Source organism: Oxyura jamaicensis, chromosome 2, assembly GCF_011077185.1.
Source record: "Oxyura jamaicensis isolate SHBP4307 breed ruddy duck chromosome 2, BPBGC_Ojam_1.0, whole genome shotgun sequence".
Taxonomy (NCBI): Eukaryota; Metazoa; Chordata; class Aves; order Anseriformes; family Anatidae; genus Oxyura; species Oxyura jamaicensis.
The window spans coordinates 91526103-91553903 of NC_048894.1; the positions used below are offsets into that span (position 1 = coordinate 91526103).

The 27801-nt window shown below is 42.3% G+C and overlaps 1 protein-coding gene across 13 annotated transcripts in view; it reads left to right on the forward strand.

Annotated features, from left to right (window-relative positions):
• Nucleotides 1–27801, forward strand: part of LOC118161812 (poly(rC)-binding protein 3-like) — a 522442-nt gene that overhangs the window by 358734 nt on the left and 135907 nt on the right. The window contains exon 1 of one of the 13 annotated variants that reach the window (XM_035317463.1): nucleotides 17728–18208. The exons of the other annotated variants lie outside the window; for them this stretch is intronic. The gene's annotated coding sequence lies outside the window, so the exon portion shown is untranslated. Of the gene's footprint in view, nucleotides 1–17727; nucleotides 18209–27801 lie in introns of those variants that run through there. 13 annotated transcript variants of the gene reach the window in all.

Genomic DNA, 27801 nt, shown 5'->3' on the forward strand with positions numbered 1-27801 from the left:
TGACAGAGTTAATGTAGAAGTAGGATAGGAGGCAGTGTGGGAAGAATGAAGAGGAGCAGGAAAAAGAGCAAGTACAGGAGCAGCAAAGAGGAAAAAAGAGATTAACATATAGGTAAAATGGCAGCATGCAATTACAGAGGGATCAGGAAACTGGGAAGAAGAAGAAAAGCACAGAGAGAGAAGAGAGATGTGACAGATTTTGTTTCTTAATTAATAGTTTAATGAGTTGGATACTCAGAAAATTTTCTTGTCTAAATAAGGCAGCCAAGCCATCATTTGAACCTCACTTCTCTAAGCATTTCCTAACAGCTAAACGTGTCGTCTTATAATGTGATTATGACAGATGATGCAAGGGATGCAGATTTGAACCCTGTACCTGTAGCGTACAGGGACAGCTCTGAGGGAAGCTGTGAATTGATAGAAAAATCATTGAACCAACTCAACTTGCCCATGCGTGGCATTGTATTGTTTCATTGCCTTAGCCAAAAGTTCCCAAAGTAATTCCTCTAATGCCATCTTTATTCCACAGTGACACTCTTTAGTTGAGGTAGAATTGTTTATAAAATACTTTTAGGAAACTTGAAGGAAAAATGTCATAGAAACTGAAATGTTCATCGTATTTTCATCACATTACAAGTTTCCCTTCTCTAAGCCATGCATCCTTTGCTCACCCTGCGAGAAATACTGTCTGAAGTAATAGCACAGGCACAGATTAATTCAAATAATTTTATTCATCAACTGTGTGTGGAAACATAGGATACCAGGAGAGGCATCAGTTGACTAAGAAGTTACTTAAAGCAATACTGCCAAATTCTCAAGTGCCACTTTAATATGTTAGTGGATTAGTGTGTAGTCATTACATTAAAATGTATCACAGACTCCAAAGCAGTCTGCTTGACAAGACAAATCTTTTGAGAAAATAGAGATGTGAAGGCCTAAGTGCTGTATGGGTGGCTGGAAAATTCAGAGTCTGAAGTCAGATCTGGTTCTCTCTTTCCCATGGCAGTTGAGGTTTTTGTGCATGTGGGATACGATGCTATTCAGCAAACACAAGGTCTGGAAAACAAAAGGGACCAATTAATGGCTCTTGGGATTTTGATGTCCATCGACCTTCCTCCATGTCCGAGACAAAGTCTACAACATGTGTCCAGAAAAACTATTATCAGTGTAATATTTGCTGGAAATAGTGGTGTTAGGAGAAGTTAAAATGAGAGCAGTCTTCCATTTTTGCAATATTAAAATATGGATGATGAATTACAATCAGAGTAGATAAACCATTTACTTTCGTACTGCAGATGTAGGATGAGATTCTGCAAACGTTCCCCATTCAAATATCCTGTTGGATTCCCACATACTAGCTGACAGGCAGTAATCAGGACAAAGTACCGCTGAAAATTAATTCCTGTAATACTGTGGGTTTTTTAATGAAAATCATGATGACAAATTATCTTTGTTGTTCTCTTCACCATTTTATCCCTTGTATCCTCAGTTAATTACATGGCGTTTTAATGGAGGCTTTTTGAGCATACTATACATGTCAAAGAAAAAGCAAAATGCTGTCAGTTGCTGGAACTTGTCCAGGCTTTCACAAACATATGTGAATTTCATTCTGATAGCTTTTTAATTTGGGAGTTCATCATTTATATTTTTACCTGTCAAACTCATTCAGCTTCTCTTAGCATAGCGGGTAGCAGGTAGGAGTAATAAAAACAATATTCTCCTTCGTACTTGTCTTTTGTGAATAAAAGGAAAGAAGCAGTAATTGGACATCTCACAGACTCATGATTTGGGGCTTAAAAACATGATTACAGAATGTTTAAATTTGGCAGTGCTGTGAGTTGCAAAGGAGGTGAGACTAGGCCTGCTGAAATGTGACACAGATGTTGACAGGTAGCAAGCAAAACTTTAGAGATGCTGAGTTGGGAGAGTTCTTTTTTTTTTTTTTTTGTCATCTGTCTTGACTTATTTTCCAGCCATGTTTTCAGACGTAGCCATGGATCTTTATTTACAAATTAAAATTGTGAATAATTTGCATTATTTACAGTCATTAATCATTAATCATTGCTACTCCATTAAGTTTTATTTCAGCATAGTCAGATACCTCTGAATTTACTTTGATTGAGACAAAAATACATATTTATTTATTGTTTTGTAAACATAACATTTCAGATCTTCTGCCTGAAATGAACAAATACTTCAAGCAAAAATGAGAAGTTTTCGGAGTGATAAGAGCAAATGAAAATAGAGGGTATGGTAGCTCACTGTGGAATCTGTTTGGTAGAAACCTAAGGGAATTGCAGGGCTGTGAAACCTAAGGGAATTGCAGGAGCAGCAGACCTGGTGAGAAAGCACACAAAAACCTGAGATACTCAGTGTCTTTGCTTTGTTTTTTACTGGCAAGTTCTCTTCTTGGGTCTCCCAGGCAGGATCTGGGAAGGCTGAGTTAGTGACCTAATAAGCAAACTGGACATACAGAAGTTCATGGGAAAAGAGAGGATAGATCCAAGGATGTGGGGGGAGCTGGCTGAGGTCACTGCAAGGGTTCCTTTGTATCTTCTTCAGAAGGTCCCTAGGGATCAGGAGAGGTTGCTGAGGACTGGGAGGAGACAGATGTCACAGATGTCACAAGGATGGGCAGGTAGGAAGATCTGGGCAACCAACAGCTGATAAACCTCCCTTGAGTCCCCAGGATGATTTTGGAGTAAACCCTTTGGGAAACCTTCTTCAGGCACATGGAAGATATGAAGGCAATTGGAAACAGCCAGCATGGGTTCACAAACAGCAAATTGTGGCTGACCAACCTGAGAGCTTGCTCTCAGAAGATGGCTGGAATAGTGTGTGAAGGAAGAGCGGTGATTGTTCACCTTGACTTCCACAGGTGTACTACAAGGTGCATGGACCACTGGCCCTATCACCAGGCTCCAAGAGTCGGTTGTATAGAGTTGAGTTGGGTGGTTTCTAGTAGCATCTATCAGGAGTCAGTACTGATGCCAACGTTCATTCATGTCTTCACTAGCAACCTAGAAAATGTCTTCAAATGCAACTTCAGCAATTCAGGGATGGAACCTAACTGAGGAAGCAGTCAATATGCTGGAGGGTTAGGCTGCCATTCAGAGGACTCTAAACAAGCTAGAGAAATCGTCTTACAGAAACCTTTGGAAGTTCAGCACAGGCAAGTGTAAATTCCTGATCCTGAGACTGAACATGCAGCTGGACAGGCTGAGCACCAATTGGCTTCAAAGAAGCTTTGCAGAAAAAGTCCTAGGGGTTCCAGCAGACAGCAGCTCCAAGTCAGCACTGCATCCTGAAGGTCAACCATGTCCATGGCTGTACTAGCAAGTGTGGCTAGCAGGTTGGAGGAAGTGATTCTTGCCCTCTGCTAGATGCTTTGGAGACTCTTCCTGGGGGACTGTAACCTACTTGGGATGTACGTGGTGTACATTGACATAATGGAATGCGTTTCTTGGAGCACCAGGCGGCTGGAGCACAGGAGATAAAGGAGAAGCTGACAGGACTGGGTGTGTTCAGCCTGAAGATGAGAAGAATAAGGAGGGAATCTAATGGCTGTTTTAAGCCACCTACTGGGGATGTACGGGGAAGACAAACCACTTTTCTGGGCAGTGCACAGTAATAGGAAAAGACGCAACAGATACAATTTGCAAGGTGGGCGATTTTGTCTTGGTACGAGAAGAAACGTTCCTGCCTTTACTGGAATCAAATGCTGGTACAGGTACCTGGAGAGCCTGTGGAATCTCCGTTCCTGGAGACATGGCAAAGTCTTCTGGGCAAGTCCCTGGGCAACCTTTGAACTCGGATGTAATTTCAAAGTCAGTCTTGCTTTGAGCGGGCTCCAACGAGCTCCAAAAATCCTTTCTAACCTAAAAGCTCTAAAAGAATTTGCTTTTAATTAAATTGCTGCTTTAAGGATTTAAATAATATTCCTGTGGCACTTCATTTTGAAGGAAAAGAGCAGTGAAAATGCAGATCATTATTATTACCAAAAAGTAAGTAATTGCTGCTAGAAAATATTGTAGGAGTCATGTATACAAGGCTGCCAGAATGGATTGTGTTTTCTTGTTAAATACAACAAAAGCATCAGTGAAGCATGTTTAATACACACACGAGAAGAATTCTGCAGACTTTGTAAACAAATAAAAGGTAAAAATAGGTCAATTTGGGTGAGTTGCAGGCCTGGAAAAACTTAAACCAACTTTAATGTATTTTTATTTATTTATTTATTTATTTTTGTCAGGCATATTTCTTCTGCTTAAAACGTGAGCCACTTTCTTCACCATTTTTCTCAATCTTCACAAACATTCTTTGGCTTAGAGTATAAATCTGATAGGCCAGGGCGGTCAGGGAAATGTTGGGAAGAAGGAGGTGTGGAATTTGGTCAGTCTTTTTCATTCCAGAACACAGGCAGTGATTTCTCTGTCAAAATGTTTCACTAGCTGTGTATCCAGACCTGCCTAAGAGCAAAGGACTTCACTGTTTGATGGATCTATGAGCAGAAGGGATTTTTCACAAGAGGGAGATATTTTGTCTTCGCTCTTATGGTCCCAAAACTCATCTGGGGAAAACCTACATTACCGAGTAAAATAACCTCATAGCTTTGGTGACAGCCAGAGCGGTGGTCAGAGCTCTTGCTTAGAGCACAACTCCCCCAAGGGTAAGAACAGGAAAACAGCTCTGCTGGGCCTAATTGTTTTGATATATTGTTCAGAAGGTAGACAACAGACAATAGTAGATGATGTGTAAGATAGCAGCTTTGGGAGATACATTTTCTAGGACCTTTTCCCAGCCTTCCGTGGTCCAAAGTTTAGGTATGTAGCTAGGAATTATACCTTTATTTCTAACAAATATTTTTGGTTTGTTTTTTTTTATTTTTATTTTTTTTTTCTCTGCTAGAATTTGTTTCATTGCATTTAGAATTTGTTCAGGTGTTTAACAACGGCAATATGCTCTAACAGTTTATTCCATAATTACTCATTCTCTAAAAAGTATATTGCCTATTCTAGGCTTTAAGCTGATGCTCCAACATTTCATATGCTGTTCTTTCCTTCCTGTATTGCTAGTAGGGGTGAATAGCATTTCCTGTTTAACTTTCTCAGTGCAGCTTATGATGTTACGGGTTTTGTCATGTTTTTCTGAACTCTCTCTTTTCCAACTGATTTATCTCAGCCTGCTCAGTATTTCTTACAGAGATACTGTCCCTTGCCTTCAATTATCTTAGTTCTCATCCTTGTCTATGCTTCCTACTCCAGGTAAGTCCCTTGGGGCTTAGAAGAGAAGGCAAAGTATTTCAGTGGCAATAATTTGGCAGATTGCTCTCTTTCATTTCATTTTCCTAATAATTCGTAACACTCCTTTTGCTTTAGGCTGATGTTTTCATAGAACTGCACATGATTTCTCCAGCTGTGTTTCAGTATGGTTACAGCTAATTCAAAGCTCACCACTGTGTATGCATAGCTAGGATCCTGGTGTTATTCTGGATCTTGCATTTATCAGCACATTTCATCCATGTTTATATCACGGATCACACAGAACTGAGATCTTTCTTCAGTTTTCCAATCCCCCGTTGGTTTTGCTTCCCTAAACAATCTAGTGTGATTTACTGTCACATCTCTATTCAGCTTTGTCCAGATTCCTTATGGTTATGTGGAACAGCACATTTCCCTGCTCTGATCCACTACAACTCTCAGCACCGTGAAGAGTGACCAGTTTTAGGGGGATTGTTCCCTGTAAAGAAATACTTCGGCATGGGAACCTCCAAAAGCTCTTCTGTAATGAACACCTGTGGAAAGAATTCTTCTCACTTTACTGGGGTGCAGTCTTATTTCAGCTTTCCTTTCCTACCCCAATTACTTCTCAGCCCTACAGACTTTCTGGCAGACTTCCTGCTTATGATGTGCTTAAAAAACATTTTATTATTAGTTTTATGCCTTTAGCAAATTGCTCTTCAAAATCTTCTTTGGCTGGGCTTATTAAATTTAACTTGCCAGAGCTGATATTCTTTTCTATTTTTCTGATTGGGAAATGACTTCCACTTTCAGAAGAACTTCTCGTAATCTGCTTTACTGTGCTGTATATTGAAATGGTCTAGAAAAAGTGGAGAACTCTGGGAAGTTTTTCTTGCCATGTTCCCTGCCTTCCCCCAAAGAAAGATCTGACATGAGGTATGCAGCTAAAGTTATAAAGTAACTATTGCTCTTTTTCTGAATTGCTTTCCCTGTGTCCCCTCAAAAATGGCACTAAACCATGAAGGAAATGCTCATAAAATTCAAAACATGAGGAAAAAAAAAAGGGGAAGGAGGGGACAATCTGCAAACCATGGAAAGAGAAAGGAAGTATTGGAGTGAGCAAGCATGGATGAGAGAAAATAGAAGGAGGAAAGAACAGGCTGGGAGCAGGTACACAGTCAAATGAAATAGTGATCATACCAAAATAATCACCTCCGAAACATTAAAGGTTTTGGTGCAGCTTGCACTACAGCACAATGGGGTGAGTCCTAGGAATAAAAGTTTGTTTTCTCAAAATTATACTCAAACACAGTTAGTGGCTGAGGTATGGATATATGCATATATATCCGTATATATCATATATATGCATATATATCCATACCTCATATCTGGACTGTTACCAGTCTCCAAACCAGGTGTTCTGTAGCTTGCAGCCCCTTTGACTTTGTTTCTGAGTTGAGTCCAAGATGTAAGATTTATCTTGTAAAGCCTCTTGAGGTTTCAGCTGTAGCAACTTTAAGGCCTCTGCAAGGATAGCAGCTTTTTTGCACTGATCACTGGAGAAATGCTTATTTCGGGCAGGTACCATCCCTACCATGAAGTGCTCATTATCTCTTTTGAGTCACAAAGGCAAAAAAAACAAGTGAAAGCAGAACAAGAGAGGAGTGAAAGCACAGGGTAGACCTGCAGTTGGTCCATCAGATCATTTGAAAGATATGACTTAACATCATTTATAATAATGTCAATACCCACTGTATTTTTTTTTCCCAATAGCTACGTGCATCTGAGTGAACTTCTATAGGCAGAAGATTCTGTGTTTGATTTATCACAAAATGTCCCTCTGTTGATGTGTGCATATATGGAATTTGTCTCATCAGTTCTGTCAGATGCTCTCTTTCACTGTGATATTTTACATATAGCTAAAGGTCTGCATGCATCCTAAATAAAAAATCTCTGTCAGCTAGTCTTTCCAATTTCCCTACCTCCTCATCAGTTTGATGGTGAAAGGCTCTCCTTAACCCTGTAAAGAGAGAAAATTCTCTTACAAGGGGAAGCAGAATGGTACACAGACAGGAAAGGAAAGGCTCAGAAAATAGGAAATGTGATACAAAAATGTGGGGGAGTTTGGGAGTAGCTACCCTCAATGTAGAGGGCCTGGTGATACAGAAGTAAGAACGGAATGGTGGAGAAAAGGAGTACAGAGAGAAACCTCATCACAGTTACGGAACATAGGAAAGTGATTGAAGGGGGAAAAAGACTGCATTGGAAGACACAGCACAATGTGGAGCAAAACTAAGTGCAGGAAGTTAGAAGGGGAGATGAAAGGATAAATACTAAAGAGATAAATTTGGATTTCTAAAAAATTCTCAAGAGAAAATGTACACACAAAATTGTGTAGATAATACACAATAATAAATATATAAGCCATGTTTCTCCAGTAATGTTGCAATGCTCCAGAACACAGAGCTTGCTGTGCTAACATAGGAGCTCTGTCATGTATCACAAGCTTATTATTTTATGTCCAGGGAGCTAAAGCACTGAAAGACAAAGTGACTGTCCTGAGGGAGCAGTGGAAATCTGCAGGTGGAGAAGAGGGACGAACGCGGTGAGCTTTGCTGAAGTAACTTGTCTCTCAGTAAAGTTTCAGACATTTGCAATAAAAATAATGGAATGAAGTAGGCTATGAAGCTGGATATAAAATTTCATTATGGCCAAGGTATGATTTTAGGCTGAACAAAAATTATCGTGCTGCATTTTTTTTCTGTCATTGCAAGCTACACTACTGGACTTGGCCAGCTGTGCTATAATCTTTAGAAAAGCTGTAACAAAAATATCTGCATAAGGTTTTAATAACTCTAGCTCAAAACATTAATATTTACTGAAATTTAAGTGTTATCTGCCAATATTGATGCAACGCATGCTCTGATGTTACTGTACAATGAGCGACTGCCAATACAGATTTCAAAGATGTTCGTGTTTTTACATCTATTATTTACTCTACAGCTCTTCCTGATCAAACATTAGTCAGACTACCCTGGCACACTGATAACTGTTGTGTTGCACCAGCATATAGAAATATCTCACACTAGTCCTCTACATGAAAAATTTCACTGCATGCAAATTCATAAGGAATTTGAAGAGCACAATATGAACATGTTAAATGTAGATAGATAGATAGATCATTATAGGCAAACTTTGCTTTTTTGAGAATTATCTTATAGTGATGTCTCTGAAGACAGAAGTAAAGCTGACACAAGGTGGACTTTATATATTTGGGGTCAAGACCCCTGACTCTCAAAAGAATTAGAAGATTGGCCTGTCAGTCTCACGTCAGTGCCTGGTAAAATTATGGAGAAGATGATTCTTGAGGCTATTGAAGCGCACGTGGGGGACAACGCAGTCATTGGTCCCAGCCAACATGGGTTTGTAAGGGGCAGGTCCCACCTAACAAATTTGATTTCCTTTTATGATAAGATCACCCATCTAGTTGACCAAGGCAAACCAGCTGATGCGATCTTTTTGGACTTCAGCAAGTCTTTCGACACGGTTTCCCATAGGATCCTACTCGACAAAATGTCCAGCATACAACTTAAGAAAAACATCATATGATGGGTGAGCAATTGGCTGACGGGCAGGGCTCAAAGAGTTGTAGTAAATGGGGCCCCATCAGGCTGGCAGAAGGTCTCTAGTGGGGTCCCTCAAGGCTCTATCTTAGGGCCAGTCCTCTTCAATGTTTTTATAAATGATTTGGGTGTAGGACTAGAAGGTGTTTTGAGCAAATTTGCCAACAACACCAAACTTGGAGGAGTTGTCTACTCAGACGAGGGTGGAAAGGCCTTGCAGAGAGATCTGGACAGGTTGGAGAACTGGGCGATCACCAACGTGAAGTTTAACAAAAAGCATGAAGTTTAACAAAGCATGAAGTTAAACAAAGCATGAAGTTTAACAAAAGCAAGTGCTGGGTCCTGCACCTGGGACGAGGCAACCCTGGCCGTACATACAGACTGGGCGACGGGATGCTGGAGTGCAGCCCCACAGAGAGGGATCTGGGGGTCGTGGTTGACAGCAAGTTGAATATGAGCCAGCAGTGTGCCCTGGCAGCCAGGAAGGCCAACCATATCCTGGGGTGCATCAAGCACGGCATCGCTAGTAGGGCAAGTGAAGTGATTGTCCCGCTCTCCTCTGCGCTGGTGCGGCCTCACCTCGAGTACTGTGTGCAGTTCTGGGCACCACAGTACAAAAAGGACTTTCAACTGTTGGAGAGTGTCCAGAGGAGGGCAACGAAGATGGTGAAGGGCCTGGAGGGGATGATGTATGAAGAGCGGCTGAGGTCACTGGGCCTGTTCAGCCTAGAGAAGAGGAGGCTGAGCGGAGACCTCATCATGGTCTACAACTTCCTCATGAGGGGGAGTAGAGAGGCGGGTGACCTGTTCTTCATAAACACCAGTGATAGGACCCACGGGAACGGGGTGAAGCTGAGGCAGGGGAAGTTCAGACTAGATATCAGGAGGAGATTTTTCACCGAGAGGGTGGTTGCGCACTGGATCAGGCTCCCCAGTGAAGTACTCACTTCACCAAGCCTGTCTGAATTTAAGAAGAGATTGGACTGTGCACTAAGTCACAAGGTCTAAAATTTTGGGTAGACCCAAAAGGAGTTTGTGCAAGGAGTTGGACTTGATGATCCTTATGGGTCCCTTCCAACTCGGAATATTCTATGATAAGATGGCACTGGTAGACATAGTCCTTGCTGAATCTTCCAAGAATGCAGAAGAAGTGAAGTTAAATTAAGTGCTGAGCTTCCAGCAGCAAACTGGAGTGGCTGTAAGCATAGCCAAGGCAGAAATTGTCTAAGGTAGCAGGCTGCTGGGAAGACAACGTGTGTTAACAACACCCTGCTCCCCTCCCACCCCAATTTTGCCCGTATTAGGACTGGGAAAAACAGGTTGACTGAAACTGCTGCTGCCCCTAAAGTAGGAGTGGAAACTATTGGTAAAATGCCCAGTCCCAGCAGCTGTGATAGTTGACTGGTATCAGTCCCTGGAGGCGGCAAGATTAGCAACATGGATCCTCTACATCTCTCATCTGCAATTCCCCGCTTTTCCGTGGCAGGCAGGAATAGCCCTGTCCCATCTGTTATTTTAGGAGGACTGACTGTCAGCTTTGCCTGAGCTGTTGAAAAGTCTTGTGCTGGCTCTAGAATAAAACACAAAATGCTGATAGTTGTAAATGAGGAATAATCATGGCATTATTTATATGTAGAAAATCAGGGGGTGCCCTTGGTTGAAATGCAGTGTGCACCACACCATGTGTTCCACAATGCAGATGATGTTACCAACTTCTCATTCTCCACTAGTGGCTATCTTGGTTTCTCCTTTATCTACCCCAAGTTCTTTGTTGTGAACTCAACAGGTTAGCGATAAAACCAATTTTCTTCCTTCAGGATGGATGGATGTTCTGCCATCACTGTCTGCATTTGAGATGTGAACCACAAAGGTGGTTCAGTTTTGATTTTCCAGTTTCCCAGTGTTTTCAGGCTTTTTGGCTTGGCTATTTCTATGTCTTCTGCTAGTGTCCATGATCCTGGGAATTTCCATAGATTACAAATTCATCTGCCAAGTTCAGACTCTTGAAGTGGAACATCCCAAGTCTGTTCCATAACTATCCGACTGATTCTTGTGCCCTGGCGCCTTGTTCATGCAAGCTAGCGGACTTCAGGTCTTAAGTGATGGAGTTGAACTGTCTCCATAGATTTATGAATTGTTCTCTTAGTCCATCCCATGCGTGTGATATTTCCTTATGTCACAGCCATTTTTTTTCACAGTGGCAGAGTTTTAGGATGTAACTGCTTTCCTGGTTTTACAAATCCAGACAGCTTTTGTATTCTAACTGTTCAGATGCGGGAGTGTGGCCATGGGGGACGACAAGCCCCATGGTTGGTGGTAACATCAGACTCTTAACGATGAGGCCGTCAGGAATGTAAAGAGTTTGGAGGGAACAAAGAAGGGTGGTTCAGGAGATGCCTTGCTGTCTCTGACTGTTGGTTCTCCAGCCCTTAAGACATGGAAGTTGCCAGGTGTTTGGGGTTGCTGGGCAAAGTTGTTGACCAATGGATAGTTAGTGGAAAAGTACTGCTGTGGGGTGAATGGTATAAGAAGGGAGCCCGTCCTCAATAATAGCTGAAGTTAGGCCCTCAGTAAGAGAGAGTTGAAATTGTGTCATCAATAAAGTAGTAGCAGTTACTGATCCTCGAAGAACCCTGGTGTCCGTGTGGTCATTACAGCACATCCAGAAGTGTTACAGTGAGATATCCTATAATTCCCCTCTCTAATATCTGTATGGGGTCAAGAGTTGTATTTGTGAGGCTCATGAGGCTCAGATTTCACACTCTTTATTTCATACTCACTGTGGCTGCTCCCTCTCTGTAGGAACTTCCACACTAGGTGGAAGAAGGAGCTTTCTCTGAGCTTTTGCTCAGGCTCAGAGGGCTGCTCTCTAGCCTGGTCACATGCTGCCTTGCTCTCCTTATTTCTGTCATTTTTCTTTTTTTGTCGTCGTCGTTTTTTTCTCAGATACAGCTGCCTCCAATGGTAAGCGAGATCTGATATTTTTATGCAGACACCCTTGCCCTTCTCTGTGAAAGCCCTATGGGCATCATGGCTGGATGCCTACTTCAGCTTTTGTTTTGGGCAGTGGCTCCCGTTATTTCAGTTGCCATTACTGTCAAGGAGCTTGACTAGTATTTGTAATAGTCCTCACTGAAGACTGGATGTTTGCTTCTTGTCTTCGATGAAACATTAGGAAAAATGCAATGGGGCACTCAAACAAATCACTTTTTTTGAGTTTTAAAAGAAGAAAATGGTGGGTGACTTTAGATTATTTTTAGCTCTATGATTAGTACTGTATAAATGTTATTTAGACTTCATACCAAAAAACACAACACAGTAATTTCTTCTTTATAGCAGTCAACTAGCAACTCCTTACACCCACTGGCACGTTTAGTCACCTCTTTTGTGATACTTCACAAGGAAACTTACCCAATACGCCAGGTTAGCTTTGGTAAACTGGTATGCTCCCCATGGCAGTGAAAAGTGACCTTCTACCTTCCCGTCCCAACCAAACACAGTGGCAGAATTTGCTTGAAAATCCAGGGCACACCCAGAACTGTGCTTTGCTTTCTATTTGCTTTGCTATCTGCTTCTTGCAGGAGAGGAGTTAGTTCATTGCCATTAGAGCTAATCCTTTCCCTTCGCTCCTTTCCCATCCATCCCCCTTTCAACACAGGAAGAAAATATTTGTCAGTTCCTGTCTTCTCTGACCCTGTCAGGGGAGACACTCATGGCTTCAGACACTCTGTGCACCCTTCTTTGTCTTAATTTTCTACTGAGAGCTCATTGGTTTCACTCTGTTTCATCTTTCCTCTCCAGTTCACCAGACTGTTTGAGTGGTGAAACATTGCAAAATTATGTTAAGCAAGACTCAAGGGAGAACATCCAAGTTCAAGATGGGGAGCAAAAGGTTATAAATAAAGCAATGATGAATACAGTGCTGGCCTATAGTTAACAACATCACTCCTGCTGTTTCAAGTATTCCTTGAGGGATTTCTTTTGCACTGTCCTGCTTTGAGAGCAGCTCATGGATTCATAGTCAGCCTTCCTCCCAGGTGGCTAGCTTGCTTCTGTGTGAGTTCCTCTTCCAAATGCTCCGGGGCTGTGTTTTAGGATGCAAGTGAAAATGCCGATCATGTCATATCTTAAAAGAGGCACCTCAGATGCTTAAATAGTTATTTCCATGTCAGCCTGGCAGGGACTGTCAAATGAATAAATACAGCTGATTTTGCCTCCTGAGATCAGGCGTTGTATACCAAGAACGTATTGTCCCTTTGTCCTTCAGCAGCCTGCTGACCAGCTGCCCCTGCCCATGGAATCCTTTTCAACTCCTCACTGAGGTTATTTATGCAGTCATAATAAATCTATCGAGATATCCTAATAACACGTGTTCTGCGAGATTTGTGATCGCTGGCAGGTGAGTGACTTTCTATAGATATCACACTTTATTAACATGGATAGCAGATGCTGTAAAATTCATGTGATATGAGTGCTAATGCAACTGCTACAAAATGTTTTGAGTACAGTGTCTTTTTTTGAAGACCAGACCCTCTCTGCTTTCCTGTGTGCCTAGGTACAAATTGCATTTTCTTCTGATATGTAACTGCACTGGGATTCCAGGCATGTCTTTTTTTATAGAGCTATGCTATCATTCCATTAAAAAAATAATAATAATAATACTCTTTTTACCTTATGTTGTATGTACAGAGCTCCCAGTTGTTCCCCTCTTTGTACAGAAGACAGATAGGAAGCCCAGACACTGATTTTCAAGACAGGGTTCATTTTGGACATTATTGATTCAATAGACCTTGGTTTTGGCTGCCTTCAGAGAACAGAGTTTCAGCCAGGCAGAGCTGAGGTGGTAATCCTGGGTGATGATGACATTTGTGATTGTCCAGTGAGCCTACCCTGGGATCAGCCTTCATCCCTGGGCTCGGACACAATTCTTTTCATTCTGACAAAATTACTCATGGTATGGAAGTAGAACATGGCTACAGCTGGGGTGTATTTAGATCCTTCCCAGCCATAAGATGTTTTATTGTTTGCATCATGTTCCACTTTTTAAAAATATTTAAAGTCACAGCACATCTGCCCAGCCTGCTCTGTGTCCAAAGACAGTCATGCATGGGAACGATTTTAATGGGAAGCTGACATTATTGGCATTGATGGTCTTATCAAACAAGAATGAAATTAGGATGGTAAAGTAAATACAAAGCAGAGAAATGGGACGGAAGGCAGAAACTGAGGATCAGCTTTTTCTACTACTAGTGGCTTCACATTTGGTGGCCACAGAAACATCTTTTAAGTTGTATTGGTCATTATGGTGGGTGGACCAAAGGAGTAGAGAGCTAGGATCTACAACTTTCTCAGGTTTCTCAGTTACAGCTACTTTCTGAAGAATAGGGTTCCTAATGACTTGATGTTGTGATACGCTTTATGGCTCAATTGACACAGCTTTCTGTAGCAATACTTGGTTTATTCACATCCAGTGAACTTCATCGTGCTTTGCTTTTTTGGAGGACTAAATTTTTAGTGCCTATCTATTTAACAGAAATTTCTTCTAACTCGTGGTATCTACTCAATTGAACATGAGCTTTTAAAATAGGGTATTGACTATTCTTTGTTCAAACAAAGATTAAACTTTATTGCCAAATTTTGAATAGCATTTTTTTCCCCCCAGTTTTAAAATCTGTTGCATGATACTGCTGCATTTGCAGAGCTTGATCCAGAAGAATCGAAGCACATGCTTAAGGAGAAGAATGGCATGTGGTTCATGAACCCCATAATTAGTTCCCCTTCCTAGCTCTAAGCAGTAATTAAATCTGTCACTTTTGCTCTGCTGATTCATTTATTTAGCTATTTAATTGCTCAGCTGAATACGTCTTTATCTCCGGAACTGCAACATTTTATTCAGACAAAGAAATAGCATAATCCATTATTTTTTCCTTTCCAAGAGCGGGGACATGTAAAAGAAAGGAACACTAATACTAGATGATTAGGTGGCGTTGTCAGTTTTCACTTATCAAACAAAACAGTGTTTAGGGGAAGACTTCAAGCACTGCTTGAGGATAGCTTTCCACAGATAGGCTTGTTTCTCTAGGAAATTATGTCAAATGCTGGGACCCAATGTATTTGATCCAAGTTTCCATTTCCATAATGAGTTAACTTAAAACACTTTTAGGTAAAAATAGTCACAATTTTCTATAAAACCAGAAGTCTTACCCAGACCTATGAGCAGAATATTTTATAAACATTTTAAATTTGTAAATACCTACTAAATTGTGTACAAACTAAACAGTGTCTTTTCTGTATACATTTTTGGGGGGTGGGAAGACATTACTCCTGGGGATGTCCATCATATCTCTCTCAGATTTATCTTCAAATACAGCATTTTGATTTATTAAGCAAATAGCTTTTTGAATAATTTCAAGCTTACAAAGGAGAGCCCTTCCTAATACTTCTCTATAAAGCTTATTTCCACACTTGCAGTTTCCCTCATGTTTCCAGCATCCTTTAAGGGAGGTTGCAAGATTCCCCCACCAGCTTTTATCCATAGGTTGTAAACGCTGATGCGGGAAAGCAGCTACCTCTGGACAAAACACTGAGGACCAGGTCAAGACAGTTCAACTCAAACAGGGTCTTTTGGCAGGACCAGGAAATATTGTTTAGATTCAGAACATTTTTGTTTTTTCCTCGTGTCTCTGAACTCTGTAACGATAGCTGATCCAGGAAGTGGAAGATAAACAGAACACCAAAAACTCAAAGAATATTTTTCATTCACTTCTAGAGCCAGTGGCTCTGTTATGACAATTTATTCATCTGTCTAGCTGGCTAGAGCTTTATACCATGCACATAATCTTGCATTTCACTCCAATAGTGACTTATTTTTTCTGTCTTTTTCCTCAGTTAAAACTAAGTATATGTTAAAGTCATAGGTCATCTTTTTCCCAGGTAAGCTCATTATTCTAAAAATTTTTTACTGTTTATCTGGAAGGGTTTTTTGTTGTTGTTTTGTTTTGCTTTGCTTGTTGCTGTTGCTGAGGTTATTTTCCCTTCAGCGAAGCCCTGTTCATTTCTTTGCAATGCAAAGCGTGCCTGTGCTGTCGCTGCAGAGACACCCAGCTTGGCCCTGCTTGAAGTGAAAGCAGGACCCTACATAAAGACCGACCAGTGGAACCAGCAGGATTTAATAGCCATGTTGAACTGCCTTGCAGCTACAGCTGGACATCTCACAACACCTCTAGCTGCTGGGTTGGGCTCTGCAGATTTTCCCCCTGCCCAGGCCAGCACAGGGGTCTCTGCTTCGCTTGCTCCATCCCCACAGCCCAGTTCTCAGGGAGGCTTTGTCAGCCTGCGGGCTGCCGGCCGTGGCCCGACAATGCTGGCTCTGTATTGTCTGTATTGCTCGTATTGTTCTGCATCTCTGCATTCTGGCCTACTGAAAGCTCTTTGTTAAAATAAAGAATATTTCTGGCCCCACTAAAACTAGGAAATCTTGCAGGCAGTTTTGTCTTTACCAGCCTAGGCACGTGATTTTTGGACTGGTTTTGCATGAGCTGTGCTTAAATATCATATCTTTTTAATGCATTTCTACAACTGATCTCTGCTAAAAGTACATTCTTTGTTATGTAGGACACACGCTTAAATTCGGGGAATTAATAAACCAGCAAAAACTGTCTCTGGACAGCCTTTGAGGATAAGGGTGCTTTGAGGATAAGCCTGTATGTGAATGGGTTTAGTGTGAGAAAGCAGCGTTCACTGTGGCAGGACAAACAAGTATGATCAGAGGAGGGCACGGGAACGGAACAGAAAAAATAACATTTATTTGTAGTGAAAGAGAAATGCATTGTTGAGTTGGTGGAAAGTGAACACAGGAAACAGGGATAATTTCAGATGGCTTTCATCTCAGTTATAGGAGAACAGGAGGTTAGCCATGTTAGCGGTAGGATTAACTACTTTTACATAGATGTGCACATCAACACTGAGACACAAGAGCTGGCAGGACATCAGCTGAGTGCTCTCCCTTTGCAGTTATTACATTTGGGTATTGTCTGGGGAGGGAAGTAGGTGACAGCGGCTATCAGCTTCCCCTGGAATGGACTTAGCTGTTGTCATCCTGCAATCAACAGCCTGGAAATTACTATCTCTGAGGCACTGCTGAGTGCACAGGCAGTCAGACGGGATCCAAACAACTCCCTTTTCCTGCCCTGCCCTCCCCATGCCGGAGCCGGCAGCGCCCAGCTGCTCGCACAGGAGCTGGAGGCTCGCAAAATGACGCTCAAGCTCTAGGTCCGGGCGCTGCTCGTGGAGGCTCTCTGCTGGATCAGGGGTGTTTTGTATTTTTACATGTGGGTTTTTGATACGGGTTTTGGTTAGTTTGCAGTTCTAACTCACTGCAGAGCTGGAAACCCCAGGGTGGGCTCTATCCTCACTTGTAGCGCTGGGACGTGCTGGAATAAAATGCGTCGACATCAAATTAGATTGAAGCCCCTGCTTTTGATACAAACGCACCCAAGTCTGTACTGTATTAATGTCCTGTACTGGGGACTTCTTGCTAATGTTTTAACGAGGAGTGGCTGTTGCTCACACTGTTTGTGCGACGTGATGTATCTGTGGGGCTGCAAGCTACCTCTGACCAGCCCTGGTCACTTTGCTCGGTTATATAAGATGCATAGACATGGGCACCTCTAAATATTAGCATGCAGCTGTCACAGTGGGACTGTGAGCGGGCTGTTTGGGAAAACAATAACTTGGCACCCAGGAACATACAACTTTGATAGCATACTGCAAGGTTACAGACTGGGGGAGAGGGTAGGAAGGTGGCAAGCACTTTTAGTCTTTGTCTCTTTATTTTGTTTTGTTTTATTTATTTTGTTTTATTATTATTTTATTTTTCCTCCTCCGTACGTTGGGTCTCTACAATTTTTATCACATTAGGATGTGACATTCCCGGCCTTGACAGTGCTTTTGTTTGGATATTTATAGCAGCTTCTGGTCATTGTTGAGCAAAGGCGATTGCCCTGCCCTCTGGCCCTTTCTTAAGCAGATTTTGGGCAGAAGCTCCTCTCATGTGGCACTAATTGAGATGATTGGTGGAGGGGGGGGTTGTGAGCGCACGGTGCCTCGCTCGGGCTTATCTGCCAGGGGCTAAGCTACGGGAGGAAGGGAGGAAAAAAGAAGAGGGGAAAAAAAGAAAAAAGGGGGGGGGAAGAAAAAAAAAAGAAAGAGTGGAGGAGGAAAAAAGAAAAAGGAGGCAAGAGAAGGAAAGAAAGAAAGAAAAAGCCCACAGGCAGGCTTGGCTTCGCTCCGGTGGCGCTCGGGCTGCGGGAGGAGCGGAGGGACGCGCTCGCCGCCGCTCCGCAGGTGGGTGCCGCTGCCGGGCTCCGCGGGCCGGGCTCCCCCCGGCTCCCCCCTGTTCTCCCGGCTCCTATCCTGTCCCGTCCCGTCCCGGTGCCGGGGTCCGGCTGGTGCCGGGTGCTGGGAGCCGAGCTCCCGCTGGCGGAGGAGCGGCGGGGCTGCCAGCCGGGACGGGTCCGCTTCCTTCCCCCGGTGAGTAACCAACCAACCCCTCGGGAGGCGGCGGCTCGGGGCTCCCCGTGCCCAAATAACCCCCCCAGGCTTAGCCCCCCCTCCTTTCCCCGCACCCCCCGGTCGTAGTTTGCCGCAAGTTGAAGGCGAGCTGGGGAGCGGAGAGAGCCAGCGGGGCCGCAGCGATGAGCAAAGGGAAGTTTCTGACGGCCTGTAAAGCTGCGCCGCTGCCAAAAAGCACCCCAACCGGAGCGTTTTCTCCTATTTCGGAGGTATTAGCAGGGGAAGTTACTCTTGTCGAGCTGGTAGCGTTTCTGGAGGCTGTTTGGAGCCGGGAGCCGGGGTAGCAATCCTATCGGCCTCCTGCGAGCCGGGCAGCGGGGAGGAAAAGCAAGCCCTGACGTGTGCGTGGCTGGAGGAAAACTTAAGGAATATGTCGTGGCTTTATGATAATAGTAATAGGATAGGAGTCTGGGCTTCCCGCCTCCTCTTATTAATAATATTAAAGTGTGCAGGAAGCCTTGTGCCAGGAACTACGCTTTAATCTCTGTGATACATCGGCTGGAAGGTTGTATTAAGCAGAATGCGGTTACCTTTAATGCACGAGTTCTGCTGTTTGTGTTTCTGATAACCCTACTAGACCTGCTGGAGAAACAAAATAAGATTAGGCAATAGGCATTAACTGAATGCTTAGCAGGTCTCGTGTAGGCTATACACGGCAAAATCCAGCCATAGCTGGAAATTGCTGCGTGTGGCCGCTTTCAAGCATTAGGAACAAATCTTGTCGCAAGGAGTATGTGTACCGTCCGGTCTAGCTGTAGGTGTTGTTAGTTTCTTTTATATAAGGTATTAGAAGTGGAAAAGCAGTATAAAGGAAGGGGGGGAAAAAATAAGAGTCGAGCGGCTGGTAATCCATTTGTCCACCACTTACTCCTAAAAAGGTCCCTAGTATGCAGTTCACAAATCATCTCTGAGGATGGTTCAAAATGGAATTCAGGAATCAGCCGTACTAAAGTTAGGAAAGAGATTTTTTTTTTTTTAAAAAAAAAAAAAAAGTAAACTGAAAAGATGAGGCTTACCCCCTCATACAGCCTTCAACAAGCACATCATATCTAGTACTCCATTTGTTGTGCTCAAGGAAAGAAAGAGAAGCTTGAATGGTCACCGCATGGTTATTACTCCATGCCTTCTTAACCTATATTCAGGTGTAGAAAAATGTTTATTTTCTTCACAATCTGAAATAGCTGTGTTTTTTTTATTATTATTATTTATTTGTTCATTTTGGTTATTGTTTTGTTTTGCTTTACAAAAGAATTTCCTCCCTGTATGTCTCATCCCTGTCCATGCTGCAAAAATGAGTCCCGAAGAATATAGCTTTTCTTTCTTTTACTGGTTCCATCCCTTATCACTCTTGGTCTCCAGTTCATGCTGTTGTAAACATTTTTGTAATGTTGAAGTTGGTTGCTGATACTTTGTTCAAGGAGCATTTTTAAGCACTTCTGTAGAGTGTGTGGTGTGATAAGGCATAGCAACACGAGTGCATTGATTTTGTTCTTACGTGGCGCAATATATTTTTATTGTTCCTTCAGAGAAGCTAAAAACATGATAAACACTCCATTAGCGGTATCAGTAAGAAATACATTAATGCAAGTGCACGGTCAGAAAGAGAGCATTTTTATTTGAAAGCCTTCTCATAGCGGGCATTGTACCAATAATCTTAATGTGTAACCTGCAGTGCATATCTTCCACGTTAGATCAGATTTGCTCTGAGGTACTTTGTGTACGGTTTTTAGTCAGGGTAACTGAATTTCCAGTGAACGTCCAGCCTCCTTGTTTCTTTTCACCCTTTGCAGGTTCTGAACTCCGCAGCAATTTGCCAGGAGAAGGAGCGGGGCTGTGTGGAAGGGGTGTTTCGGGATGCAGCCCTTCTTGTTGGAAATCGGTCTCAGCATTGTAGGGCATTGAGCTCTGATATTAATGTCAAGTGAAATGCCCTATTAAAATTATAAGTCAAATCCAAATTTTGCTGTGTGGGTTGGATACCAAGAAGCAAATGAGAATAGCCTTCTCTGGTAGATTACTGAAAGTGTGGTTGGCGACTTCAGAAAGCTGTTAGGGGAACGTTGGGTTATTTACCCTTGAAGCAGCTCACCACGGAGCAGCCACAGGATAAAAAAGACTGTCCTAACCAAAGCATCCATGCCAGGGATGAAGGAAATGGGGAATGAGGTTGCCTCCCTGCTCTGGAGAAAAGCTGGGCAGGGACAGATGCTGGAGCACCCTGCAGGATCTGGAGGATGGCAGAAAGTTGTGCGGAAGCTTTCAAAGCTAGCAGGGGCTGTGGCAGCAGCTGTGGCAGTGTGGCAAAAGGGTGAAAGAGGTCTTTGCTATTGGGGTGGGTACTGGGAAGGCAGGTGCTGGAGAAAAGAGGGAGGCAGAGCCTGGAGGCCCCAGGAGCAGTTTGGAGCCAAAGATGTTGAGTGCTGCTCTAGGGAGATTGCCCAGCTGGGTGGGTAACCCCATTTGGGAATAAATTGGGATGCTCAGGGGCTCATGTCATCAGGGGCTGGGAAAGGGTTTGGCAGCTGAGCAGCAGTGGGATTTGGGGGTATTGGAGGGCTGACTGCAAAGAGGCAAGGGATTCTGAATAAGCTTCAGCTGTTTCTGGCTTTTGTGTGAGATCAGCAAGGCAAATTACTACAGTTTAGAGCAAAAGTTATGGATAGGAACTCAAAACGAGTCTGCAGCACTGAGATTGTTTACACTCATTGTTAGTCCTTCACAAAGATTTCCAGCAAGTGGGGTTTCTGTCTTCTGACGTCTGTAATAACGTCATGACTGGAGACAGTAGAATGGGCAGAAAATTATTTTCATAGCATTTGCAAGATCATTTCTCTTTAAAAAAGACCTTGTCACACTTTTAGTAACAAATGTACTTTGTTGCATTCATTTGCTAAGCAACAGACTCACTTTGTTGCCTATGAAGCACAAAAGCTGGGGAGGTTTTGACACAAGAAGCAGAGCTTATGTAAAGTTCACCAACAGGAGCAGAAAGAGTGAATGATGAATTCTCCAGGTTTTGTTCCTTACATTAAAATATTTTAAGGTCGGATATTTTTCTCTGCTGGCTGCCATCAGCGATAGAAGTATCAACAGGAGAAAAATGGGTCGCTTGGGTTTTAGCATTAAGCAGCAAATCCAAGGCCAATAGGATTTAGCTGAGATGTTAAGGTTTATTCAGTGCATTTAGTTAATGAAGTTGGGGGGGGGGGGGGGGTGTCACGGTCTGGGGGATGGAGAAGGGGACAGACTTGCCTCCTGCCACCTGGTGCATCCTGTGGTGACTCCTCCTGATTGATAGGTACTCCGCAAGATGGGAGTGAGCCGAGTGAAAGGAGGTTTTAATTAAAAAATATCAGCTTCATGCCAGCTCTTTTGGATTAAAATCGAACAGGAAATCTTTGGAATAGACATCCACCTCGTCTTAAGGGTGTATGTTTGTTTTTATGAAACAGTGTCCCTTGCTTAGGGGAAGGGGAGATGTCCAAGAGCTTACATAGTGGTTACAAAGCAATGACAGCATTCAGTAAGTTCGATCACATGTGAAACCTTGTCAGTAGCTAATGTCCTTCAATCAGGCACAGAAATCAGGTCCAGTTCAACTAATTCCCATCTAAACAGTACGCCAAGACTTCTTGCAGACAGCCCCACAGTCTCATAAATACGGGTGGCCTTTGCTGTACTAACTTGTGATCTGAAGCCTCTGTGTGCTCTGCCAAAGGCTGGCATCTTGTGTACATGCAAGCTGTTCAGCATCCTGACTTGCTTTCAGAGCCCTGAAAGCCCTCTGCAGAGACCAATTTAAAAGTATTTGTAGTATAGAAAGACACTTTTATTTACAAATAAAATATGATCTATGCAAAATTCAGAACACTATGAACGCATCTTTTTTCCAAGAGGGTTAATGTATGCATTTATTTTTTTTTTCAAATTGCATTCCTCTACATGCCAGACTCCTACTCAGATCAGACCTTGTTGTTCCCGTAACTGTAATGGTCTTTCAGTCTGAACTTTCTTATTCCACCCACCCCTTCAAAGGTCTGTCATAGCTCAAAGCTGGGAGCTCTTGAGCAGCAGTTAAGACCATCGAGATTTGGTCCGGTGACCTTAACAAGCTATTCTTCTGAGTGGGATGTGGGCACTGATGGCAGGAGTTGACTGTAACAGTCAGGAATAAATAAGCAGTGGGCTTATAAAATGAGTAAAAAGATTCCATGTACCAGTGTAATTAGTTGCTCAGATAGCCTATGGCTTGATACAAGTGTGTGAGAAGGGGACTGCAGCATTTCCTAGAAGGACTCAGCTCAGGGACACCTGAAAACTCGTATGAAAAATTTTGGAGGAAAATATGTATGTGTGTGGTTCATTGGGTTTGGGGGGTTATTTTTTGTTTGTGATTTTGGAATTTGTTTGGGGATTTTTTTTTTTGCAAATAAGCAAAAAAATGTTTAGAAAAGTACTGTTTGGAGTTCTCCACATTGTTCTGAACTGTTCTGCTTCTGTTAGTTTCACAATACTTTTACTGAAAAAAAAAAGGCTATACTTACAGACTAGACTAGGGAGATATCTGTAATAAGAAACAGTTTCACCAAAAAAAAAATTTTTTTGGATGTAGCTATATGACATTGAAGGGCTTGGAGCAGTGTCCACAACATCTAGTCCCATGTTTACATTGGTTTATTACCTTAAACCCATTGTCTGGTATTTTTCTCATCAGTGGACGGTAAAGCACCCATTCATCATTAGCGTCTGATTAAAACTAAGAGAAAGATAGAATCTGAGTTTTGAAAACCGTAAGATGACTTCTCTGTGACTTCATTCGATTAATGAAATTGTACGTGTACCTCTAGGATCACGTTATCATGGCATGACTGCGTGCCAACATCTAGCCAGAAGAACTAATGGGGATTTACTGCTTTGTAACATTGACCATCCCATAGAAACAACAGCAGAGATCTTGAATGAAAGACTTGTAAAACAATGGGAACAGAAGCAACTTCAGTGCATGCTTTATAATTACTAGGTGGCACAGGATTAAATAGTAGAAGTCCCTAAGCTGTCTGGATCTGATGGAGTTTTATTTACATATGATCAAAGAGATGGAAGACTGCCTTTTTTATTAGCGTATATTATATCTATTAGAGCAAATAAAGATAAAATACATTTTTCTCCTGTCTACACAGGAGAATATACAACATTCTCTGATCTAGAGTTGTTTGGACAGTATTCTTCCACAGTGGTAAGAATCAGGTTTAGAGTCTCAACTCCTTTCAGTTCAGAGCTGTTCAAATAGTAGGGTTTCGATCTAGTTGAAAGGAACATCAGAAGTTACATGGTGACACTTTACTGGGAAGAAAAAGGGCCCCAGGCAGACACTAAGAGACAGATACTTCATTTCCCCCTCCCTCCTTTCCCCATCAGCATTCATACTGTACAAACAGATCCCGGTAGGTAATGGGAAGTCTGTCACTGTTAATTAAGCATTGTGAGCATCCTGTGATGTTTGTTGTGGGCTGGGTGGGGGAAGCTGAATAAAATTCAAAAAAGCTCCTAAACCTTGTTTGTAATGAAGTCTAATGTCCATTCAGTGTTTGTAGTGTCAGATAAGTAAGATACTCCGCAGCTGCCCCTGTGTTTTTAAAATACCACTGAAATATTTGAGCTTTCTGTTTGCACATGAATGATAAGTCTGTGATGAAAGCCTTTGGTGCAAACCATGGTGGCAGAGCCTTCTGAAGCTATACTTTCCTGTGACTGACTAGAGCAGCTCACCAGCCGGCCTTCGATATTGGCAGAATTGCATCTAAGCCTGGGGGCTTCTGTTGTGACTGTCACATGTTGGGTGCAGCTCTTTCTCCCATGCTTCTAACCAGCACTGTCGTAACAGCAAAAATGAGGAGTGGAAGACTAGTTTGGGTTCTTCACCTCACTTCTGGTTATGGGTGATTTTTTGTTTTTTCCTCTATTTTTTTTGGTCAGATGTAACTTAAGTGACCTGTTAGAAGTGAACGGAAGATGTTTGCCAATTCCATGATATATTAGCCATGCCCAGAATACTTCCCTATTGCTCTTCATGTAATGTTTTACCTGAATTAACTGCCTGTATTGTAACTGAAAAAAAGTCTTCAGAAAAAAATATAGTTTCAGAATTTTACACTGTAGTTATAATTTACCACCTTTACTCAGGCTGGATTAAATTCTGAGGGGTTTGGTCAACGAAATACTGCAGTTAGGCTGATGTTCATGAGTCCTGTCAGAATCGCTCTACGTTTAAGGTGAAAAGAAGGGGACCTTGGCAGGCTTGATAGGTGGGCCTATGCAAACCTCATGAGGTTCAACAAGGCCATGTGCAAGGCCTTGTGTCTGGGCTGGGGTAATCTGAAGCACACATACAGGCTGGGTGGAGAATGAATTGAGAGCAGCCCTGAGGAGAAGGGCCTGGGGGTGTTGGTTGATGAGAAGCTCAACGTGAGTCGGCAGTGTGCACTTGTAGCCCAGAAAGCCAACCATATCCTGGGCTGCATCAAAAGCAGTGTGGCTAGCAGGTCAAGGGAGGTGATACTCCCTCTTTTCTCTGCTCTCACGAGACCCCCCACCTGGAGCCCTGCATTCAGCTCTGAGGTGCCCAGCACAAGAAGGACATGGAAGTATTAGAATGAGTCTAGAGGGGGCCTACAAAGATGATCAGCATGCTGGAGCACCTCTCCTACGAAGACAGGCTGAGGGGGTTGGGATGGTTCAGCCTGGAGAAGAGAAGGCTCTGGGGAGACCTTACAGTGGCCTTCGAGTACCTAAAGGGGGCCTACAGAAAAGCTGGGGAGGATTGTTTGTTTTTTTTTTTTTTTCAAGGAGTATACTAATAGAACAAGGGGTAATGTCTTTAAACTAAGAGGGGATAGATTTAGATTAGATATAAGGGAGAAACTCTGTACTCTGAGGTTGGTGAGGCACTAGCACAGGTTGCCCAGAGAAGATGTGGATGCCTTACGTGGACATGTTCAAGGCCAGTTTGGATGGAGCTTTGGGCAACCCCAAAATCTAGTGGGAGGTGTCCCTGCCCATGGCAGGGGGGTTGGAATTAAATGGTCTTTAAGGTCCCATCCATCCCAAACTATTCTATGAAGAAGACTAGAGGCCTGTGTCATCTCTCTTATGCACTGAGAATCCTAGTCTAAAAATCATGACCATGCTTTGACTATGCCCTTAAATGCCATAGATTATTATTTTTTTTTTGGTAAGAGATTGTGTCTACCAGTGAACAGTTATGTTTTAAGGCTTATTCATTCAGTGCTTTAGTCAGTGTCAGTAGTGATTCTGGTTTGTTGAAGGCCAACATACAAAATATGCCATCCTGTTTACTTACAGAGCCAGAACTGCCTGTATATTGGTGGGAGCCTGAGTACAAATTCATGTTTTGCTTCATGCTGACCATCACATACCCAGCTGGAGTGTCAGATGATGAGTGGTAATTTATAGCCAATGGTGGTATGGTCTCCTTGCAATTGAGAATTGGGAGAACAAGCTTTGATGTGGTTGGATGGTTCTTTTTCATATATATTTTTTTCAGAAACACTTTTGTTGGTCTCTTGGTTTTTAGTTTCAGTGAAAAGATGATAAAAGGCAGAGTTAAGGCCATTTAGGCAATCTTTGCATTATGATTTTTTTCATACCAGTTTTCTTGTGAAGAAGGTAGCCTTAACTTTCTGATATGCTAAACTTTTAGAGGGCTTTGTTTACTTGGTTGTGTCATTGGGCAAATATATATATGCAAACAATATATATATGTCTGTGTGTGTGTATATATATATACACACATACACATGCACAAATTTTGTTGGTAGCCACTTCCTTGACCCCAGAGTTGCTGGAATGAGATCACTGATGCATGATTTGGAGCCTGGGCTTTGCCTTGTCATCCCTGAGTATCATTTTAGGGTTATCTACTCACTGTGACCTACTCGTGTCTAATCCTGTTCCTTATCTAAAAGGAAATCTAACAGCGCTGTGACCTTTGCTTGCCTGTTGTACGCCCCATTAGGAAACAACCCTTATTTTACGTTGAGTGGGTGTGGAGAATTACTGTGGAACTGACAATAAAGCATAAGCATGATTTTACAAATAAAGTGTACAGAGACTATCTATCCTTTCTACCATGCTTTTATTACATTGGATTGTGCACAGATGGATAGGCTTTTAGTTGTCTCCAGTGGTAAAGGGCCCACCCATAAATATCTAAACCTTTCTAAAAATTCCCTTAGGAGCAATGCATTAAAGTGCCTATGAAAATGGAGTTTTCTTTTACCTTCTGACCTTTCTGCTTTCCCATCAGTAGACAGGAAAGACCCAATCTCCAGTGAATATTATTATTAGTCAATAAAGTTAAAAGCAGCAGATCATGTATATATGTATGTACAAGGAGATAAATAATAAAGAAAATAGCCAGAACTAGGGTTGCCTATGGTTACTAATAAAATGTCACCTTCATTTTCTCTCTGTATGCCTCTGAGATTTTACTTCAGAATGCATCAAAATCTGATGCTTTCAATGAGAGTAAGACTGAGTTGCAAGATAAAGAACCGTATTTCTAAATAATATCCTTAAAATATACTAGACAAGCATAAAAGATTTTCAGGTACACCCCAAATGCATTTCATTTCCAGTCCCTATGCACTGATGCAGTTTAGATATTTTGTATACATAAACTTTTATGCTGGGAGATTCTCTTTCATGGAGCTGAATAGACTTTACTCTTTTTTTGGCTATGTTAATTTCAGACATTATTTTTTACTCATTTTAAACACTTAGCTGCAACTTCAAGCCATGGCTGGCATCTTTCTGAAGAAAGCTATTATGTTTCTACTATGCTGGATTTCTTTCACGCTTTTGTTTATGAAATCTTGGCAAATCATAAAATTTGTTCATATATTTAAAAGAAAATGAATTTGCACTTTATTTGCTTTCTGAGAAAATGCTGAGAAACCAGTGTATTTCTGAGAATAGTCATCAAAACGGTTCGGTTACTATGTTCAAAAGTAGCTATGGATTGGTACTTCTATTTTCTTAATGACAAATACAGCGTGAGGGGTTGGCACAAGGGGGGAGAGTATCTGCAGAATAAAACTAGTTTGAATCTGCAAATTTGTCTGAAGCTGAGGGCAAATTCTTGCCACATCCTCAAAGATTGAGACAAGTGACAACTTCGGATGAGCATCTTTTCTGTTGCAAACTGTATTTCAGGAGATTATTAGTCAAAAATTGAAAACTACACAGACGGGTCTTGTGGAAAGCTGATGATCTGTCTAATGATCCTCCATACTCTGGGGAAAGACAGAGAAAATGGTGTGTGCTTGCATGCTTTTCATTGAGAA